Source organism: Quercus lobata, chromosome 10, assembly GCF_001633185.2.
Source record: "Quercus lobata isolate SW786 chromosome 10, ValleyOak3.0 Primary Assembly, whole genome shotgun sequence".
Lineage (NCBI taxonomy): Eukaryota > Viridiplantae > Streptophyta > Magnoliopsida > Fagales > Fagaceae > Quercus > Quercus lobata.
Genome location: NC_044913.1, coordinates 63715187 through 63724858, shown reverse-complemented (window position 1 = coordinate 63724858; position 9672 = coordinate 63715187). Strand labels below are relative to the sequence as shown.

Below are 9672 nucleotides of genomic sequence, written 5' to 3'. Positions count from 1 at the left end.
TTAGGCGAATATTTGGTCGTATGAAATTTGTAGAATTGAATTATATGTTTGTAAACATATAACTAAATAAATACATACAAACATATAAATAAATATATATATATATATATATATATGTATGTATGTAGCTCTAATTTTGAAATAGTACACCGGTATTAATTAATACTAAAATATTCCAGTTCTTTGACAAAACCAAAACTGCCATCAATACAAAATTGATTCCCTTGTTCTATAAGCAATTGATCACGAGTTGGATACTATCAGAAGATGTGACAGACGCATGGTTACATGAAGCTTTGGCTACTTGATTCTCGCAAGTGAGCATTATGCTCTCCATTGTTATTATGGAGCATGGGTTTCTTGAACTACAATTTAAATTTACAGCAACCTCTGTTGTTGAAGTTCCATGAATATCTTGATATGTCACATTACTAATTTTTACACCTGAAGCCTGTTAAAATGGGAAAACAAAAATGCACACATCAATTTTCTACTTATTAATAGTGGTAGTATGCAACCTTTAACCGATAAAATTTAAAAAAAAAAAAAATTAACATCACAATTTTTTATTTATTTATTATTTATTATTTTAATTTTAAAAGATGTATTCTGAAGCAAAAACTGAAAAATTAGAGATTTTCTTCTTGCAGAGAAGAGGGGTTTAATTTGGGCCCAAAACTAATGATGACTAAAAGTTTAGGATGTCATAATAATGGGCCTAGATGTATAATGTGTATGTGTATAAGTAGTTTCTAAGGTCATAGTCTTTTTTTTTTTGAAACCGTTTCTAAGGTCATAGTCAGGGGCCATGGAAACTGAAATTTATAAGAATCCATATTGTGCAATCTTCTTGAATATGTTAAGGATTTTCATAAGTAAACATATTATAGTTTAAAATTTAAACAACATTTGCATAAATATCCTTCAAAATATCGTACCTGATAAGGACAACCTCCAGAAGGGCAGTAATTTTGATCAATTATAATGGGATTATGGACATTCATCATATTGACATGTTGGAAAATAACATTCCTAGCAAACTCATTGCTAGGCCTTGCCCAAGACTTAATTCTCACCCCATTTTGTGTTTTGGTAAAATTAGCTGATTTAACTATCATGTTTTGGACACTAGGCTCATGCTGGTTTTGGCCTAAACTCCCGATGTTGCACCAACCAATTGAACCCATGACCAATTTGGCATCACCATATAATATTGTTGTTATAGTCACATAATACTTCAATAGATGAAAATAAACTAAAAATAAAAATAAAAATTTCTTTACCTAATTCCATGTCCAGGTCCACATGCTACATTTTCAATCCATAAATTAGTGGTACCATGGCTAATTGAGATGCAATCATCACCAATTTGGATATCAGAGTTAAGAATTGTGACATTGGAAGATAATTCAACATGAATGCCATTGGTGTTTGGGCTATTTCTGACGGCATTGACCTTGACACCTTGCATATTCACATTATTGTAGGCATTGATGACAATGTGAAACATCTGGCTGTTTATGGAAGTTAATCCACTAACCACAATGTTGTTTGAGTTAGTAAATTCCAATGTCTGCTTACATACACAAAAGAAAATGATCTGATTATTATTGTTTTTAAAAAATTATAAATAAATTATATGTGGAGTATTTCTTAGGGGTGTCAATTTGGGTTAGCATGTCGATTTCGTGTCATGTCGATATAGGGGTATTCAACTAAATGGCTCAACTCTAACCCGACCCATTTAATAATCATGTCATGATCCTTCAACCCTAACCCGACCTATTAATAAGGTGGGTTGACCTGACCCAACCCATTTGACTCGCTTAATAAACGAGTTGACATCCCAAAAGCAGTGCATACACTTCAAGTCTTCAACCCACATTCAAAATAATATAGTTTAACAAAAATATAACATTCATCTAAAAATAAGTTCTTTACACTCCAAAATAAGTGCATACACTTCAACCCAAATTCAAAATAACATAGTTTAACAAAAATAAATTAACATAGTTTAACAAAAATAAATTAACATAGTTCAACAAAAATATAATATTCTTGGAACTCGTAAAATGCTAAGTATCGATATTGAAAGAATTCGAGCAAATAGTAGGCTAATCCCGACTATGACTACAATTATCATTCATAGATTCTAGTTTATAAACTATCTCAATAAACCCACTTGCAAGATATGCAGACAGTGTCCAACACTAATACAAACACAAAAAAAAAACACACACAACACAAGACAAAAGATACAACCGTGGCTTTAATCAACAATTAATATATCTCATATATTAATAACAACACATGGGTTCAAAGTATATAGAACAAAAATATTATGCAAAAAAAAAATTACTGTAGAATTTTGAAACACCAAGAAAACAGTTTTCTTTAATTCTAAAACTCAATAAACACGAGAGAGAGAGAGAGAGAGAGAGAGAGAGAGAGAGAGAGAGAGAGAGAGAGAGAGAGCAATAACAGGTTTGAGACTTTGAGTTTAAGAATTGGGTGTGAGACTATAAGATAGTAGAGTAAGTAGTACGGCTGAAATAAAAAAAATTAAAAAATATATATTTATAAGAACGTTTAGAGATTTAGGGTTTGTAGAGTTTAGAGATCTAGGGTTTGTAAAGTTTTTATTTCCAATTATATCCCATGTAAGTTCTTGTAATTATTCACTTTTCTTTTTAAATTTAAAATATATGTTGGATATAAAAGGTATTTGACAAATCTAAAATAAAATGAATATTTATTTGTTATACAAGTTAAACTGGTTATGTTAAGTGGGTCATTTCAGGTTGACACAAATAAATTGACATGTCAAATGTGTCTAATGTGGATTATTCGGGTTGATCCGCTTATGATACATTTCTTATTGTGTTGCTTTCAGGTTGACCCATTTATGACCCAAACCCATTAAGGCCCAACCCTAACCCACAAAAACTCGTGTCGAGTTTATGTCGCATTCGAAGGTTAGGTCGAACATTGACACCCCTCGTATGACTATATAGGGCTCTTTAATTCAAAAGTCCAAGCCAGGCATAAAGGAGAATGGTGATGAGTCCAAATCGGGAATGAAGTAGGAGATGGGGGTGGGCTTAATCTTCCTATCAAACTATATGCCAAGCTCCTCTTAGCCCTATAATCTTTCTCCTTCCCAAATTTCGCCAAATGATTTAAGACCTGAATTGATAGAGGCTCTTCAAACAAAGCTTCCGATCGACTTGACCTTAAGAAGCTTGTATCTTTGGTTTATTTGGACCTAACGGTATTCTCTAAATTAACGATGAACATGATTATATAGGGCTATTCAACTAAATATGTGGACCTTATGGGATGGCCCGTTAATGCAAGTAACAAAAGCTTAAGCTTGTTGTTTAACCTTTGACATTCCCATTAATTTTTAAGCATGTTTACTTGTACACAAAAATAAATATTATACTCCGCAACATGGGATTATTTCCAGGTATCCTATATACGATTTCCTTAGAAATGGCTTATTTTGGCATTAATTAAATATTTCAATTTGACAATAATCCCCTCCAAAACCAGGAAGACCAAAATCACTTAATAGTTTATACCAAAAATCAAATGGAAAAGCACACTACTTTCCACTAGAATATCCAAACCAGTCCCAGTTAGTTACCTGAAAATGGAAGGAATTTATTTTAAAGACTAAAAGGGAGTGAATCAAGATATGGAGGACCTAAAAGACAACCATAAAGACCTAGCAAATAGGTTGGGTAAGGTCACGTTCAGGTCAAAAACATGTTATCTTAAATGGGTTGCAACTTACAAATGGGTTAGGTCGATCGGATTGGATTACAGGTCGATCAGATCAGATTATAGGTCAATCCATATTTTTCACATACAAAAAATATAAGTAAATGAACAAAAAGTTACCAAATGTCAAAAAAAAAAAAAAAAAAAAAAAAAAACTCAATAAAAGTTCAATAACACATATATTCTAAAGACTAAAGGGAGTGAATCAAGATATGGAGGACCTAAAAGACAACCATAAAGACCTGGCAAACAGGTTGGGTAAGGTCACGTTCAGGTCAAAAACATGTTATCTTAAATGGGTTAGGTCGATTGGATTGGATTACAGGTCGATCAGATCAGATTATAGGTCAATCCATATTTTTCACATACAAAAAATATAAGTAAATGAACAAAAAGTTACCAAATGTCAAAAAAAAAAATAAATAAATACTCAATAAAAGTTCAATAACACATATATTCTTAAGCTTAAACAATCTATTGTGGCAAAATATTTCACATACCGTGGCTCCTAAAGGACAACTTTTGCCAGAGGCCTTCCAAGCCCACAAGCTAGTACCTTGCCCATCAAGAATCCCATTACCAGATACAGTATAGTCCGATGGGGCCACAAGAGTCCCAATAAGCATAACGTTAACTTTGTTGTAGCATGGTCCGATAAAAGTCATTTGCCCTATAGCGAACTTCCCTGCTGGTACATAAATAGTGGCAGGCTGCATAGAGGCACAAGCTTTTGTCCATGCACTAAGAAAAGCCTGAGCTGAGTCTGTTTTCCCATCTGGTTTGGCTCCATAACTCACTATATCGTAGGATCAGCTAGCACTTAGGAAATGAACATAGAGAGAAGTGCAAGGACAAGACAAATTATGGCAAGGAATACCATTTTGGTTTTGTTTGGATGTGAAACTAATGTGTGATTGTGACTTTGTGTGAATCAAAGAGAAAAGAAGCAGCTTAGGGAGTTTAGTAGTTGAGGGAGTTGAAACTTGAGAGGGTATTTATAGAATTTGAATGCACGTTTAGTTTTGGGAAAATGGTAAGTCCACGAACCATTTTATAAACTTTTTTATGAAGTGTATGCTGATATGGTGAGCGATTATTGATAAGTAAAAAATGATATTAGTAATGAGCTAAGATGAAAACCAGTAAGAATTTGGAATATCAATAGTTGGTAAAAATGTTATAAAATAGTCTGTGGCTATAACATTACTCTTAGTTTTAAGAAAATATTGACATATATTTAAAATTTGATAACAAATTTCACACTTGACTAATGTGACAAATTGTTAGTAATTGGTAAAAAAGTGATATATATCAATGGTGGATTTAGATAAGAACCAATAAAAAATTGCAACTCAACTGTTGCGATAAATATTGTGAAAATTTTTGTGTCTGTAATATTGCTCTTAATTTATCACTTTTTAGAGTGTTAGCTAGCAAAAGTTCAACAAAATAAGATTTTATCTATAAAAAAAATACTCTTTTATTTTTATTTTTATAATTCGATAGTTACAATGAGGGTAGAGGCATGTACATTCTAGATGTTTTCGATAGAAAGACTAGGAGGTGCTAATTGAACTCTACGGCTCATAAAAATTTTCTCACTCTTTTATCTTGTATATAGGTTTGGCTTACCTCAAGTACTTTTTAAACTGGAAAATTCTTTTGTTTTAATAAAAAACTGTCACATTACCCACTAACTAACTGAAAAGAGAATATTAAAACTCACTATCACTTGTCATTGTATATTTAAAACAATAGAAGATGTTTAGTTTAAAAAGCAATGCAAGTAAGTCAAACACTTTGTATATAAATTTGAAATGTAATAATTATGATAGTCATTTATAGACATTTATTTTGGTTGTGATTGTATATGCAATATTAAATTTGAAATTGGATAATTATTGTAGTCATTAATAAGTGTTTAGAATGTTTCTTTTTCAAATTAACTGACTATTTATGTTTTTCCTTTCCTAATTTCTCTCTTTCTTCCCTTCTTAATTCGTATATGGGTTTCGTTAATGTATGTCTTTACGTCATTTATTAATCATTTATTTAAGAAATGTTTTATGGAGAACTGAAATGGCTGGAAAAAAAATAGTCACTTTTTCAATTTTCCATACTAAGATAATAAAGACATGATAATAATTGTATTTATCTCACTCAAAAAATAAATAAATAAAATCCTTTAAAATATTTTGACATAAATGTAAAAAGTTGGGTTGGTTTCAAGTTACATTTGATGTAACTTTAAGAAATACTACACCACTCAATATTTTTTAATTGGATGCTAATTTTGACAAATTCACCATTAGATTATATTATCTTCATATATTTTTCATGCTTGCAAAATGCCAAGATGATCAATGATTAATAACTAGACATGTTATCGTAATTTTTTAAATTCAAGTTTTTGTAGTTTAAAATTGAAAGCTTGGATTTGTGTAAATACACAAGAGCTTGTTTAGACCCCTAAATTAAAATAATGGCTAGATAGCTTTTACTCTAACTTATAATAAGTGCGGAACAAGAGTAAAGAAGCGCAAACAACCGTTATCAATAGCCTAAGCCATATTCATACATTAACCAACAATAAAAGGAAAGCTTAAGAGTAAGGAAGAGAGATGCAAACACAAGATAACACCGAGACGTGTTATTGAGGAGGAAACCAAAGAACTCGGTAAGAAACCTCTCCACAACCCTCCAAGTTGAAATCAATCCACTAGAGAATAAAGTTGGAGTACATGAATAATAAAAGACCCTACAAGCCTAGTCTACCCCATGTACTTGAGCCCTCCAAGCTCCTGTTACCAACTAGGTTCTCGGAAACTTGTCTTCTCTAGCCTTCTGAATCCTACAATTCAGCCCAATTGCATCTACCAATGAATGGCTCCTTCCAATGCTTCCCAACAGCACCAAAATCTCACGACATCCACTTGTTCATCCTTTTAAGCTTGAGTCTTCACACTCTCTCACACTCATCCCTTACAATCAAAAACCCACATACATACAGGGAAATATGATTGAATAAATTACAATCAAATTCGGCACGGAATTAAAGCCAACAAAAAAAAAATTGTAAATTAGAACTTTACAATCTCCCCCTTTTGGCTATTCCATGACAAAACTCCTAAACAGACTCTAGACTTAAACATGAGTTTGGGAACATAGACAAAACTCACTCACATCTTATTCTAGAAGCTGTGAAGCACTTGCACCGTATACGCTTGTATCCTAAAACACTTGCACATACAACAAACTTTCATTAAGCTCACGACAAGTAGAACACAAGGTACATATGGGAACAAGTAAAATGCGATCAAGATACCAAAAGAAATATAAGCTAAGAAGAATAACTTGATCAAACATGAACAATCATGAAGAAATTACTACAATGAACATTTATCTAGTAAATGATCATTCAGACACACAATGCAATTAATAACAATGCTGAAATCAATTGCATGTCCAACAAGCACGATGCATTAAGGAAACTAAAGCTAAAAGCAATAAAAAGCAATAAGCATCAAAGTGGCTATAAAAACCAAGATACATAAAAGTACTAAAGATAATTAAGTTTTAAACTAAAGTATTTAAAAGCTTTAAATGAAAGCAATGTAAATATCCAAAAGCTATAAAAACTTAAAGTAAACTAGACTAGCTAAAACAATGGTTAAACTATCCAAAAGTTATAAAAACTTTAAATTAAACTAAGAAACCACCATAATAAACCACTAAGATATGCTAAACTGTGCTCCCCCTCAAGCAGTACTCCCCCTCAAAACTATCTCCTCCTTTTTGACCGAAATGGCCAAAGAGGCTAGAACTCCGCGGACTCCGACTCTTGCTGTTACTGCTGGTAGAGTCAACCTTGAATTCCACTTTGTGATGCATTTGGTGAAGAGGTGGTAGATGTGACTACAGATGTTGATCTCCTTGCGTGTGAATAGATCAAATAGAAATATGGACATTGGTGCTGACAAGTTAGTCAAGTTCCTCACCGGGTAAAGGTTGAAAATCATGACGTAGGCCAAAGTTGGCATCTACAAAGTGAATGGAATGGTGTGCAACAGTGCAAGGCCTTCTTGTTGATTTTTCCACAAAGGACCTCCATAATTGGTCCTTGTTTCTCCCTTCTCTCATCATATTGTAGGGATGTGTGTGGAGTCATTGGACGAACCACCAAAATCTGTTGAATTGTCTCCCTTGTGACATAGAACTCTCTACCTTTCAGCCAGCAATTTATGCGATCCCCTTCCACAATGGCATTGGCATAGAATTCCCAAATTATTTCTTCATAGACCTTGCCCATCAGGTTCAACAACTTTGAACACATCCTTTCCTTGAACACTTCCAAAATGAAAGTGCCTTTTAAGGACTCTTAAGTCCACAGTCCTCTCTAAGATGATTGGGGCCCTTTTGTAGTGATCATTAAAGGCCATGTCTACATCATCGCTTCGGAATGAATTTGCGGAGGTGCATTGACGCTTTGAAGATTTCTTTGTGGCTGATTTCTTAAGAGGAGACATTTGCAAAACAAACACAAACACAAAGAAACAAAGATGAACACAAACAGGGAAACAAACTTGATTAGATACAAGTTAGTCCATAAAAATGTTTCTAAAAGGAACATAAAAACATAAAACCTAAAGACACAAGACCATGTTTTAAGTGCTAAACATGTAACAATACTTATCTAGCATGAATGAAGTGCAAAACATGTCAAGTGTGATAAGCCAAAAACGTATTAGCCCCTTGTGATGAATTAATAGATTAATTAGCCAAGTTTATTAATTAATCAAATTAACATGCAAATGCGTGGTAGTACAAACAAATCACCAATAAACTAATTATGCAATGGAAAATAAATAACACGGTGATTTGTTTACGAATGGTAAAAACATAATGGCAAAAACCCCACTGGGTGATTTTCAGGTCATCACTCCCGAAACTCCACTATTATCACAACAAGCAGTTACAAGTAAAGAAATCCCAAGTACCTTACCAACTTACAGTTGAACCTTTACCCTAATACCCAATTGGACTTATTCTGTAGTAACAGTTTCCCCTTCGATGCATGGCTCCCAAGTACATGACTAACCAATTGTGCGAATCCCAGTACACGACTTCAATCACCAACTAAGAAGGTTGTTGTCTGCAAAGTTCTTTAATTCATCCACACGATGAAGATCAAGAAGATGCTTGGTCACAAAACCCTACAATGCACATACACGCAACTTCTTCAAGAGAAAGAGATGAACTAAGGTAAGAACTTCGTCTCTGATCACAATTTGCTTGTGCAAATTTTGAATTGTTTGATGGCTCTTAAAACAATCCTTTTATATGTTAGGGTTAGAAGAAAAGAAAGCCCAACGACACATTCACGGATCCCAAGAAAATCATATCAAAATTCTGAAATTCTTAAACCTCGACAGATAGGAGGTGTCGAGCAGGTGTCGAGCACACGGGCTAAACAGCTTCCTTAAACTTTGACACATGCTAGCTGTCGAGCTTTAGTAATTCTGCACTTTCAACTTGTTTTCTTGGATAGACTTGAAGGTTTCAACACTTGATCTTGAAATATGGTTTCTTGAAGTATTTAAATACATCCTAAATCTACCCAAATACAAGTAAAGTGTGTTTTGTCAAAGAATTAGCCAATTACATAAAATCATGACATATGTTCTTAATATGTGAAACACATATGTCCTAACAAAGTGTTCAAGTGTGTGCATCAAGTGTGCATGTGGTGTGTATATGTGATGCATGAGCAAAGCATGATCAAGCACTCAAGGGAAAAAGTGTATAAAACACACAACCAATGTTTAAATCATGTTAAGAATGTAAAAACATAGTAATCCCCAAAATTTGGTACTCATCAGAGTTCAA

General features: G+C 33.2%; 1 pseudogene; it reads right to left on the bottom strand.

Moving 5' to 3' along the window:
• Positions 1-229: 229 nt before the first annotated feature.
• On the bottom strand, positions 230-8312 carry LOC115965207 (annotated as a pseudogene).
• Positions 8313-9672: the final 1360 nt, after the last annotated feature.